This window comes from Carex rostrata, chromosome 29 (assembly GCF_964058835.1).
Source record: "Carex rostrata chromosome 29, lpCarRost1.2, whole genome shotgun sequence".
Taxonomy (NCBI): Eukaryota; Viridiplantae; Streptophyta; class Magnoliopsida; order Poales; family Cyperaceae; genus Carex; species Carex rostrata.
Genome location: NC_135946.1, coordinates 1,416,459 through 1,431,052, shown reverse-complemented (window position 1 = coordinate 1,431,052; position 14,594 = coordinate 1,416,459). Strand labels below are relative to the sequence as shown.

The 14,594-nt window shown below is 31.3% G+C and overlaps 1 pseudogene; it reads right to left on the bottom strand.

Annotated features, from left to right (window-relative positions):
- Nucleotides 1–5,560: 5,560 nt before the first annotated feature.
- On the bottom strand, nt 5,561–7,406 carry LOC144546125 (mitogen-activated protein kinase kinase kinase 18 pseudogene; annotated as a pseudogene).
- Between the last annotated feature and the right edge of the window lie 7,188 nt (nt 7,407–14,594).

Here is a 14,594-nt window from a genome sequence, read left to right as displayed (position 1 = left end):
TGGGCCTGGATAAATAAAGATTTAAAGCCCATTTAGAATTCAACATACAATACAAATTGATTAGGTCCGAGATTTATTGTTCACATTCTGTTGAGATTTGACACTCATCTCATACAAAAAAAAAAAACTATTTTGTTTATTAATGTTATTTGAAATATTGCTCCTCTCAATCAAATACTAAAATCTCTACTTGTATCTTCTGGTTTGAATTTATAAATGTCAGCCAATTTAATTTTTAATTGTACACTTGAATTAAATATTTACAAAGGGTAACAGTTTTTAAGACTTCCATAAGCCGATCTTTTTATTTACCATCTTACAAAAAAAAAAAAACTATTTAACTCTGTCTTCTGAAAAATTCCATATTTATTAGGACCACAATATTAAATGCACAATTGGTACCGCAGTTTAAAACTCCAGTACTGCAATTAGCATACTGCTAAGTGCTAATCATATAAAACATTTTGATTATATGCAAACCGCATATAGAATCTCATAAATTTTACATAACAAATACTTGTAGGGGGCAGAATGCAAAATGTGAAGACTCAAAGAATTTAAAACAATTATATCTGTATATCATCCTTTGAAAATTGTAGGTCCCGCTTCTGACAAGCTCCAATGAATATGTATCTGCTGCTTTTCTTGCTAGAAAAGCAGCTCCATGCTCTTCTCTTCTCTCTATATTTCTCTTCAAAAAAGAGGAGAGAGAGAAAATCACATAGGAGAGAGAGAAAGAGAATAGCAGAGAAAGACGAGGGATTTGAATAGCACCGGATCTCCTTTCAGCTCCAATTATCTCTGGCAAAAAGATGGGCCATGTTTATTGTGGCAATTGTTTTATTGGTAATTAATAGGTTTAAACGATTGACTTATAATTGTACGGATAAAAAATATTATGATTGAATTCCAGCTCATGATTATTAGTGCTATGGAAGAGCGAGGAAATAAATGGCATATTCATGAAATCACAAGTATTCAAAACCCTTCTCAGTGAATGCTTAGGTCAGCTATACATGCTTTCAATTCATTCCCCAAAAATGTTTAAAGCTATTTAAAACTTTTGGAGGCCACCAAGCTATGTAAAATGGCGTTGTTCACAAATGGAATGTGAGCTACTCTTTAACTTTTGGATGTATTGAGTGGTTACTAGACAACCATTAATTTGACTTCTCAGAATGTCAATGAGCACATCAAGAATTGTTCTTTGATATAATAAAAAATTCAAAAGTCAAAATGGTTGACACTAGGATGGCATTTATTTTATTTTTAGGATCATGTTGTTCTTTGAAATAATAAAAAGGTAGCTTGACTTTTGAACATTTTTTTTTTAGTTTTTCATTATGGTTCAAAAGTTATATCATAAGAACTTTGACATGTTTCATTATTTTATTTTATCTCAGGACTGAAATAATATTAAAATTTGAGATTTTAATTAACTTTTTGTCACATCAATTCATAAATTGAAATTCCTAAATAAAATAAAATAAAAATTAGTGTCTCTACATAGTGTTAAATATAATTAACCCATTTTTTTATATTGTTACTTTTGGCTGTTCCCAAAATATAGTTGACTTAATAAAGATGCATTTATGGCACATTTAATAGAGGGTACATTTTATGTTTAGATCTGTTCATTAATTTGCCAACTTAGATTGAACTGGCACGCAACATTGCAACTTTAACCCTAAACAGCTCAAACAAATTAGCAAAAGAAAAACAGATAAAAAAAAGTTATCATTTCATGTGCTAAGCCTGTTGGCAAACCGAATTTTTTTAAGTTACCATTTAAAAAAAAATGGAACATGGGTTTGAAAAAAATCATAATATTATCAGAAAAGGACGGAACTAGAAAATTGTGATTAAAAAATTGAATAAGATACTGCAGTGTAATTTTATTTTATAAGAAGGAATGAAAGATAAATTCTTATAAAAATTATCAAATATAAAGGACAAATATGCAAATTTCTAGTTCACAAAAGTGGCTAAACCACCTCTAATTCATACATAAATCAGGGATTGTTACTAGGCGCACAGATAATATCTACACATCACTGAAGAGTGATATGCATATATTATCTGTGCACCACTTAAGAATTAAGTGTCACTCTTTGAATGGCGCGCAGATAATATATACACACCAAATAATATAGGAATTTTTTTAAACTCATATCAATTCCGTCTATTTTTATTTATTGAAATGATAACTAAAATAATTTGGGTTAGCAAAATTCCTCTTTTCAACAGAAGATGTGGAATTTTTTTTTATTGGACTGTTTAAAGAAACACAAACTTATATTTAATTGAAAATTAATAGAAAATGAAACAAACAAATGTCCCCATTGGCATAGCTTATCTGCTAAATGACATCAAATGAATGTATATTATACTAATAAAAGAGAGAGAAAAAAATAGAAAAGAAATATATCCACCAATCAAAAAATTGAGTGTGGTGTGACGCGGAGAAATGACGGGGACCATCCTACCATGCCGCTCGTCAAATCTCAGCCGTTCATCACTCACCATTTATTATATTTTATTAAAAATTAATAGGTACATGAGGTGTCCCAAATCCCTATAGAAACTTCCACTATTTAAAAATAGCTCTTTTTTTTCTGGTTTCCAACTTTATTAAAATCTGATCTGTCAACTTCTTATTGGTTGTGTGGAGCCAATGAAATTTTAAATTAATATCCTCATGACGACTTGATGATGACATCTCTTACGCAATTCAAATTTCCATGAAAATTAATTCAAAAATTCCTTGGCAAGAATTTACAGGAAAATCAACCAAATTTTCTAGAATTGGGAAAAAAAGGAGGGTTCAAATGCACCCAAATGCATCCTATTCTTTTTCTCCGTTTTCAAAGTCCAAATAGTCAATCCGAACCGTTAGATGCGATCTATATATTAAGATGTGCTTGGAAACCAAATTTTACATTTTTTGGAATTTTTTTACTATTTATTAAGCCACTTTGAAAAATCGCTGATCCAATGGTCCAGAAAATGTAAAATCAGCAATTTTCAAAGTGGCTTATGTTGTTCGTACAATAATCTTTTACGTCTATTTGACTAATTTGCAAAAACATACAATTATTGAATTTTACGATTTCTTCTATTTTGAGAATATGTAGGTCCAAGAAGAGTAAGAACTGCAGTATAATATGCTTCGACTGAAGAAATCACGAAGACTTTTATCAAGAATACAAATTGTAAAATCAGAAACTTGGTAAAGTATGTGTGAGGTTGATTAAAATGATATAAAACGTTGGTAACGTTTTCAAAACGTTGTAACGTTTTACATTGGTCTGAAACAATAAACTGATCAAAAAAAGAATCAAGTTATAACGTCATAACGTTATACAACCGTTGTGACGTTTTACAAACGTCATAACGTTTGACAAACGTTTTAACGTTTAATAGCGTTAGAACTGCTGAAGCACAGTTGAACTGTACCTACATGAAACGTTATAACGTTTATAAAACGTTGTAACGTTTCAGGAATATTTAAGCTTCAAATAACTTCTATTTTGATCAAGTTTTTACAGGTTAAAACGTTGTAACGTTTTATAAAACGTTGGTAACGTTTTACTAAGCTGTCAGAGAATTAAAACCCTAAAATCGCATTTGAATAAAACGTTGTAACGTTTTATAAAACGTTGGTAACGTTTTATGTCAAACAGCTCATTTTTGAGCTGACACTATAAATAGATGAGTGAGATTTCTTTCTCACTTATCTGAGCCGACCCTAATTAATTCAAAAGTGATTTTCTGAGAGCTTAGCCTACTCCATTGTTGTGAGAGCTTAAAACTTTAAAATCCCTCAAGCAACCTCAAACCTACTTCACTAATCTTGATATAGATTAGGTTAGAGTGATCTATTGAGTGTTTCTCTTGTGTTTCTAAGACAATCGAGACCTTGTTCTCATCTCTTTGAGTTGGCCGTTTGACTTCCCGCTTGGTGTGTAAGGGCTCAACGGTTCACAAGTTGTAATCCTTTCGTATTGGGTAATAGGAAGGCGCACCTCACAAGGTTGCGAAGCCCCGGAGACGTAGGCCTTTGTTTTGCCGAACTTCGTTATCACCCCGCGTGTCAAATTTCTCTAAACTCATCTCTTTACTTTCAATTGCAATTTAATTTCAGCTTTTGAGCAATTAGAGGTGCCCCTTAGTGTAACAGCTTAATAAATAGTAAAAAAAATGTAAAATTTGGTCTCCAAGCACATCTTAATATATAGATCGCATCTAACGGTTCGGATTGACTATTCGGACTTTGAAAACGGAGAAAAAAGATTTGAAAGATAGGGTGCATTTGGGTGCACAAAAAATATAGTAAATTAAAAGAATAATTCATGATATACTTTATTTCTTAAAATAATTATTGATCCTTAATAATTATGTCAATTAACTCAACAAAAAGTAAAAAAAATAAAATAAAATAACATAACATAAAAAGTTATATAAGTTAGAAAAAATGAAGTCAATTTTTAAGAAGGTAAAAAGTTAGCCTGCCAAGAGCAGCAAAGTCAACCATTACATGAAAATGAACATAATTTAAGATAAAATAAATTGTGCATTTCTTTTATTAAATCTGACAAGTCATTATCTTAATGAAACAAATTGAGTTTGTCAACAACATATTTTCTTTACTGAATAAAACAATTGAAAAAAAAAATTGGAAGGGTAGGCGATCAGATACCAGATCCGGTAGTTGAATCATTTCTTGATATTTTCAATGGAAAATTTGTGCAAAAATGGTTAAAAAAAATGGGAAAGTGTGAATAGAAAATAAAATATTAGTAATGATAACCACATAACAGTACCAACTACTCTCGGCCATTTTTATTAGTACCCTAAAAAAAAAAAAATTAAATGTCCTCCGATTTCATTTTTTTATAAATGCTCCGATCGCCAGGCTCACGAACGGGTCACAGCAGAAGCGGACCGCCCCCACCCCCCGGGCGGTCCACTCTTTTTTTTTTTAGAGAGATCTTAGTATTTTGATTTAAATAATTTTGTGAAGAAAAAGTTTTCTTGTTTATAGTGTATTGCCAAAAAAGAAGACATTTGATATATTTATGAAGTGATGTCGTAACTCTTTATAACCTTGATTTGGTTTGTCAGTTGGATATCACAAGTTTAAAGATAATACTAATTAAGGACTTGATCTTAATTCGAAAAAAAATATTTTATTCATACATAAGAAAATATAGTTAGATTGCCTCAATGATATACATATACATACATATACATATATATACATGTATTATATTATATATACATATATTATACATATATACATAGCCCATGCGGCAGCAGCAAATGCGGCGCATGCGGGCGCAAATGCGGCGAGCACATGCGGCATTTGACCTCTTCTGGTAAATCAGCAAATCTAGACTGATAAAGGAACCAAATTGTAAAAATAATTATATCAATATGTAGAGCATTAAAAAATACACAGAATTGACACAAATTTCAATTTATTTGGATTTTTTCTATAGTTAGTTATGAATTTTCAAAGTTCAGCTTTTAAAAAGACTTTAAACATTCATAACTTTAGTTAGGAAAGTCGGATTTGAGCGTATGACCAGATACCAAATACCAAATCATGAAAATTGGAAGGGTAGCCTGCCAAGAGCAGCAAAGTCAACCATTACATGAAAATGAACATAATTTAAGATAAAATAAATTGTGCATTTCTTTTATTAAATCTGACAAGTCACTATCTTAATGAAACAAATTGAGTTTGTCAACAACATATTCTCTTTACTGAATAAAACAATTGAAAAAAAAATTGGAAGGGTAGGTGATCAGATACCAGATCAGTTAGTTGAATCATTTCTTGATATTTTCAATGGAAAATTTGTGCAAAAATTGTTAAAAAAATGGGAAAGTGTGAATAGAAAATAAAATATTGGTAATGATAACCACATAACAATACCAACTACTCTTAATACCATTTTCATACTTTCAACTAAAAAAAAATATTAATTTTAAAATTATTGGAGAAGTTTCATTTCTCCTCTCAAAGTGGAAGCTGTTGACTATTTTAGAGAAAATTGGTGCAAATTTTAAACAGAATTTAGAACAAAGAATTGAAAAGATACAGAAACAAAAAGGGGAACAATATATATTTTGATCAATAAAAGGATTTATTGACTTATTAATTAAATTAACTTTGCATACATTAAATTCACTAGTAACATTTTCACATCTAACCCTGATTTCCTCAGTAATTGTCTCAAAAACATGACCAAAATTAAATAACATTATATCACTATCTTCCTCGTAAAATTCAAATAAATCAAATTGATCCCTAATTTCACTATCCCTGTTTCCTCCTCCATTTCCATTCCTAACTTCAATCCAACAATCTTCGCCATCCGAATCAGAAATCAAATAATCCGAACCCGATATCGACCCGACCAATTCTTGGATTCTCACAAAGGGATCCAAACCCGAATGCACCTCTTCCTCCTCTGTTTCAGACTCACAGAACACATCATTAAAATCCAATACACTTTGAGGAGAAATTGCACGATCCAAATTACCCACATCTCCAAAGCACACAAAGGGATGACACAACAATTGCTCGGCCGACCACCGCTCGTTCGGATCCCTTATCAAGCAATTCGTTAGGAAATCTTGTGCGTCCTTTGATAACCAATCCGGTATTTCGGGCATGGAACCCGAACAATACCCGATCCGATAAATGGCCGCCATTACATCTGAGTCCTTTATGATGCCATGCCATGGAGCCTTCCCTGTGGCCATTTCTATGATCGTGCACCCGAGAGCCCAAATGTCAGCTGCCGGGCCCCGCTCCTCCCCTCTTGCAATCTCAGGTGCCATGAAAACCGGCGTGCCAGAGAACGAACCTGAATTATCATTGTGGGTCCCACTCTTCAGTATCGAGGCGGCACCAAAATCGGTAATTTTTGCACGGCCATCAGAACCGACTAAAACATTTTGACTCTTGATATCACCATGGGAGATGTAGTTTGTATGCAAGTAAGAGAGACCAAGCAAGATATCTCTAACATACAACCTGATGTGGCCCTCGTCTAAGCGGCCTTTACTGTGACTTTTGATGCGATCGAAGAGGGACCCACCAGGGGCAAACTCCAGCATGAGGTGGAAGTGAGAATTGGTGGTATAGGTGCCATAACAGGAGACTATGTGAGGGGAGCTGAGACTGGAGAGGATTCGATGCTCGTGTTGTAACGGAGAGGAAAGAGAGGCCTCAGCCGATTTAACAGCGACTAGCCGGGCCGAGATTGGGTCGGAAGCGAGAGCGACTGTGGCAGTTGAACCTCTACCGAGATTGCATAGATAATTCAACCCTGGAATAATCGCCATTTTTTTTTTCGTTTTGGTTTCGTTTGTTTAGTTGTGTTGGTTTTGAAGAAGGAAGAGACAAAGAGCAACTCAGGTGCTCTGTTTTTATACGGAGAGGAGAGGAAGGAGAAAATAGAAGCAGACAGATTGATTTGATTGGTTGTTAGCTCGTTGAAGATATTCTTTATTTTGTATTCTTTTTCAAGACTTTTTAAATAATTTTTGGTGAGAAACCGTGGTGGAAAACTGGAAAGTGGTATTTTGCGTGTGGATCACATTTTTGGGTTTTAATATTTGTTGTTGTTTGTAGAAATAATCGGCGCGTGGTACTGGTAACTGGTAACTGGTAACTGGTAAGCAGCAGGAATTAAATCAGAGTCGTTAATATCTGACCGGCTCTGTTTTTGTGTGCTTTTCTGCGCTGAAGAGTTGACAAAGACATTTTTATCCTTTGACATGAATTGTCATTCTTTATTCCGGAATAAAGGGATAAGTTTGTTGCTCGAGGAATTAATTGTTGCTTGAAGAAATCGTTTTTTGGAAGTTGTATATAATAATATACTTCATGTAATCATGTGTGCTTGTGGTAAAATTTGAATTTAAATTTTAGTAACCAATTTAAAACTTCTAGTATCGCTATTAGAAATACACACATCCAGTGCAAAACCTGAGTATAATGAGATTTGAGTCTATTAATCAATATATTTGTTCGCAGCAATCTTTATGAAAAATAAAGAGTGAGTCTATGATACTATGCATAGCACAGATTGGTTCGTAATATATATCAATATTTTGGTTTTAAAAATTATAACATTCGATTCGAGTCGCTTAACATGATTTTCATATGAATATATACTGTTTTTTTTAAGATAGATACAAAATCACTGTTTTTAGATGGTTCAGATCATTGTATTGGGTGTGATACCTTGGAGATTTTGTATAAGTGATTTACATAATTTTCAAATCAAATAATTTTGTATCTATCTTAAAAAATAGTAAAAGTTTCTAAGATAATTGTATTGAGTGTGATACCTTGGAGCATACAGATTTAAAAATAGAGATGTAAATATGTGCTTTATCGTGACCGGTGACACGGTGACATAGATCAAGTATTATACCGTGTCGTGACTAAATTAGATATTTAAGTGGTTTGTGGGCGTGACTATTCCAATATGTTAATTACGCCTTGATCAAGACATGTCGTGTACAAACGTAATTGATAACATTTGTTATGTTTGATCATGTTTAACTATTTTTATTATGTAATTCAATTTAGTTTATTAAAAAATTATTATTACATTAGAATCTAAAGGTTTTGATCACACGTGACTACCAGTTTGCACGTTGTATTGATTTTCTAAATGATAATCATGTCACGTAAATAGCTACGCATAAAATACACAAATTATGACATGTGACCGATACATGTGTCGTATCATAACGCAACCGAATTTTTATTATGACGAATCTGATCATGACGTGATTTTTTTTTTTATATATCTAACTAGCTAGCTAGATATATATCATTTTTACAAAATTAAATATTTTTCTCTTTTGAAAGTTAAACAGATTGCGTAGACAAATTCCGGATAGCGATCAATTTAGATTTCAACTAGAATTATGTTGGAATATAAATTTGGGAATATGCAAATGGATGCATCTACTTGTTTGTATATAAAGAATTGAATGAATCTGCCTCTTCAACCTTCCAAATGACACCATGTTTATGTCATCTCCCACGCAATTCAATTATTCAAGGAATATTCTCCTTTTTACCTTTCAATTTCTCCAATTATATTTGGTTAAATAAAGTTTGTCAAAATTGGTGAGAAGAAAAACCCAAAATGAAGAGTCATAATCATTTGTATTTTCATAGAACGTCCTAATCATGAATTCAAAGATGATTCACATTTTTATTCTATAAACACCTATTAAAATATTTGAGACTCGTTTGTTAATTTATTAGGTCAATTCGCATGGGAACATGGATAAGAGGATACCACTTTTTTTCTTTTCTTTTTTTAAAAGGACAATTCAGAAAGCTTATTCTCATATAAAATATAAATCTTTGGCTTGAGTTTTGTAACGTCTCGGCAAATATTATAAAAAATGAGATAATAATACTAATGTATAGTATACATTGATCAGTATTTTGAATTAATATTTTCATTTTTTAAATTCAAACGGTCGATCTAATTTTTTATATTTTCTTTATAAGTTTTTACTACCTTTTAAAATCTACAATTTTTAGATGAAGTAATTTACTTCTTGTAATTCAATTATGGTTGTGACGTATGTAAGGTGAATTCAATTAATAAAGCTGTGATATTTAGTTTTTAATCAAATTATAATACGGCTAATCTGATATCGGTGTCATATGGCATTAACTCTAAAATTCATTAGATATTCAAACGATGAATCCTAACTGCTCAAACTGATATATTTTATGAGTTGTGTGTTTACATACAAAATTTATATTTTCTCGAGTTATTTTAGTACTAAGCCAATCGGTCAAAAATGTCGAGAAATGAATGAATACAAATTAACTTAAAAAATTCCACATTTGACTATCTGATTTGATACTAAAAAAATTTGAAAATGATAAATTTTGTATGTAAACGCACAACTAGCGAAATAGATCGATTTAAACGATTTAAATTCATCGTTTGAAATCAATTTGACAAATTTTAAAATTGATAATATATAAGCTAAAATGACACTCATTATTTTTGTATATATATATATTGAAATTGTATAGTGCAAAGTATAAATAAAATTTTCAGAAGTTTCTCTCTCAAAAGAAAAATATCATGTAGAAGTTCCAAAGAGAGGTGTAAGATGATGGCTGATCCATATACCTACTTTTCAGGGAATTTCTTTCTGTTTTCAGAGAAAAATAATAGTACAGTAGGAGAAGCTTCTAAATCAATACATGCGCATTTATTTGACCAAGTATCAACCATAACCATAGTGACAAATGAATTATTCGGGTTCGGTTTGGTAAGGTCAAATATTCGTGTAATTCGGGTATAATTCAAGAATGATTTGGAATTATTTGGATTAGAAATCTCAGTTCTGCAAGAGAGCAAAAAAAAAACCAAAAAAAAAATTTGTTATGGGAAAAATTCGCGAATAATTCGTAAAATTTGGGAAAAATTCGGGAAGTTCGCAAATTATTCAAGTTTAATTTGGTCAAAGTTTGGTCAACTGAATAATTCAGAGTTCAGTTTGACATCACCCAAAAAACGAATTATTCGGGAATAATTCAACTATCAACACCAGGGGTTTGTTTACATTTTATGAAGATGCAAAGCTGCCACAGAAGATCCGGAAAAAAGAAATAAGGGATAATGGTCGGTAGCATATCAATACTTTATATTTGTTTGGGTGGCTACCAGTAAATAAAACAAATCTACGAACGAATGAAGTGCGCCTGTTTTATTGTTTGTGTTTATGTTATTTGACTTTAAACCCACGGCGCAAGCGCGCAGCCTTTTTGGCGAATGAATTGAAAGCATAGCTGAGCTAAGCATTCACTGAAGGGAACGCTAATATGCTGATGTATATATAATTTTTTATTTGCTTCTTATAATAGATGGAGGGCATAATTATAATATATCCATCTGTTGACTTATCTAAAAAAACAAGCTTCATTATAAAAGTTTAGTTGAAAAATTAAGTTTGATGAGATGCTTCCTTAAATTGAATCCAGAAAAAGTATTAGAAGCCCAATTAATTAATTAATTATTAACTAATCTTTACCCTTTCTAGATTTGAAATTTCAACGACTATTAATGCATGCGGTGAGTCGTATCTGTACAAATTCAGAGAACAATTGATTCATTCCTTCAACTGTCTCTTTCCATTTCACCTTTCTATCTTTTAATATTTAATTAATAAGTTACAGTATCAACCGTTGATGCTTATGTCAAGTGTGGAAATCAACGGTTGAGATTTTTTCCAAGGAGTCCCATTTCTCTTAAGTTAATTGAGGACATAATTAAATTATAATATTATAATTTAGACAACCCAAAATGATGAACATTTACATCTAGATAGTTTTTTTTATTATCTTTTTTAATATATTATACCAGATATTTTGGAATAAAAGGAAATCTGTACATGCCCTAGAAACAAAACAAAAAAAATTGTAAATTTAGTACCAAAATTTATTTCAAGCTCAGAATTTCTAGATAACCAAGGACTTCTAGTATTTTTGAAACTTTTGTAATCAAAAAAATTATTCACATGTGATATTGTATATTTGCACCTCTCTTTCAAATCTTACCGAAAATATTTAAAGATTTTTATTTTTTGTATGTAGTTGACATTTTGACCTCCATTCATTGGATATCTACCTTTGTCCATGCCCCTGCACAGGATAGTGACAAGGTACCCGAATTATACCCGTTTAATTCTTTTTTGGGGTGATGCTGAACCGAACACCGAATTATTCGGTTGACTGAACTTTGACCGAATTAAACCCAAATAATTCCCTAATTTTACGAACTTTTCCCGAATTTTACGAATTTTTCACGAATTTTTCACGAATTGTTCATGAATTTTTCCAAGAACAATTATTTTTTTGCTTCCTTGCAGAACTGAGATTTTTGGTCCGGATAATTCCGAATTATTCCCGAATTATACCCGAATTATACCCGAATCACGAATTTTTGATCTCGCCGAACCGAACCCGAATAATTCATTTGTCACTATGCTGCACAGTACACCTGGTTCAGTGGCTTGGTACACAGAGGACAACCTCCTTTTTCGCCACAAAGGATCTTCCATTAGAGAAAAACGAAAGTTCGATGCTAAGACGAAGCGTGGCTGCGTGGACCTGTCATTTGACTTAGACAAGACCCGTTGGTTTTCTTTCTTAGCTACATTCGTTAATTAACCCATGTTTTCAATCTATTATATCACATCATCGCAACCATACTAGAGATTCTCTGTGATTGAATCTATATATCTTACAACATAGCGAGTCACCAACAGAGACAAAGTAACCCACCGCGAAAGTATACCTACTGTTTGTGCCGTATTGGATCCATCCTTTTAAATCTCTCAACACCTTCCATTACCGTGTAGCACCCGAGGAATGTGGAAATTGAGTTTGATGGAGAGAAAAGAGATGGAAATAATGTGGAACTTGAGCCAATCATGGAAACCAACAAATATCTTCTCCATCTGAGGATTGCATTACAATTAGCGTAATTAATTACGCTTTTTAATTTAATTTAATTGACAAAATTTATAATTGCATTAAAGCATGCAATCAATTGTCCCAGTACACAAAACAACTTAATTTAATTCATATTAATTGCTAGAAGCATCTCTCCCCTTAAAAAGATAAAAATTGTTTTCTTATCTGCGTAAAGGGAAAGCGATGTTATGTTTTATTGGAGTTGTTCGATTAGTATCAAAATCTGTGATTCTGTTAAGATTCATAGAACAGATTTTAAGTCCGCACGAATCTTAAAGTGAATCAAATTTGATTTGATGTTCATTGAAGTCTATATTTTCCGAGGTAACAAAATATTTTTGTTTAGGTCCAAGCTATCTGATCAGAATATAGATTAATTAACTCGGTGAACACAAATTTTCTTTTAATTGAGAGTGGATGATTAAATTTTTTTACTAAAAACAAAAAATAACAATAATAAAATATAAAATAATACAATGTAATTTTATTAGTTAGAAAGATTTACATTGCTGTTATGGACTATTTTATTTTATGCGTTATTACAGTATCATTGAATCAAACCTTTAGTTGTTCCTATTTCCAATCCAGTAATACAAGTAAAAGCACTCATATTATCTGCCTCTAGAAGTTGTGGGATCTAGTCTTTCTTCCATGGATAGTTATTCTCATTCGGACCACTACATATGGACTTGTTTTTAATGGAGTAGAAAAAATAAATGTTGATTTTCAATTATTATGTTAACTTTCATTTATGTTAACAAGGTTAAATATCAAAAATCTATTTAATAAAATTGAATGGTGCTAAATAACACTATTCAAATAAATTAAATAGTAAATTAATTAAATTGTATAATAACACTATTAAAGTTAATTTGAAATTTGTGTTATTGTTTTGTGTTTCAGCTAAAACCGGTTTGAAATATCTTTCTTGGTAAAAAAATTCATTTTTAGTCTTTTCAAAATCACTAACATTTTATATTATAAATAAAATATAAAATTTATTATCTCTCATTCTCAAAACTTATTTATGGTTTTTTCCAACATCTTAGCACATTTTGTTAAGTAATAAGTGTTTGAAAATTAATGTCCATTAAAAATAAATGTTTAAGTAATGCATATATATCATATTATGTCATTTCATTCAATCTTTCATATATCCTAGAAGATGCATGCAGTGTGTATGTATATATATATATATATAAAATATCACGCCTAAATTACCGCATATTACGAAAATAGTATGACACGTCATGCTTTTCACATGTAGTTTGGATATTGTTGAAACCCATATGCAATGTATCCATCAAAGGGCTCAAGTGAGCTCATAGAAGATATTCAATAATTATCTAGAAACTACCAATAAAATATGAAGAGGGATTCATTTATAACATTTTATAGTTATAACATCTTATAATATAATTTTTTTAAATTTCAAACAATTGATCCAAACCGATTATCACATAATATCAATATTAAAATGTTCCTGGAGATCAATTTTTTTTTTATATTTTTGTTATTATTTATTATGATGAATACAAAACTATATATCTATATATGCGCGCGCACATATAGATATGAGGTTTTTTTTATGTCACTCCATATAATTTTCTGATTTATCACTAAAAACAAATTTATAGAAGACCCAAGCAGGAGATAACAGATGCCAGATGGCATGCTGAGTCAAAGCCAAAACTATTTTATCCGACTTCTAGATCAGAATTAGAGTGTCAAAGTCTTTTTAGAAGCCACCTCACATGTTATATCTTTTTAGAACTTTCCAATGCTTACACGTGTCAAAGTCTCAAAGCTAACAACAAGAACCCAACAATAATTAATGATTAATTAATTAATTAATCAATGCGGAGAAGGAAGTTTTTAGAAAGAAAAAAAATATTCAGTTCTCACCTCACATAGTCACATATATGCACTTCTGGAACCAAACTGTTGGTTCTTCAAAGGATGCTTCCAGCTGTTATAATAAATATCTAAATCTATATCTTATTTGGTGGCAAAGAATGTTCCAAGATTCCACTTGTAATATCAGAGGTAC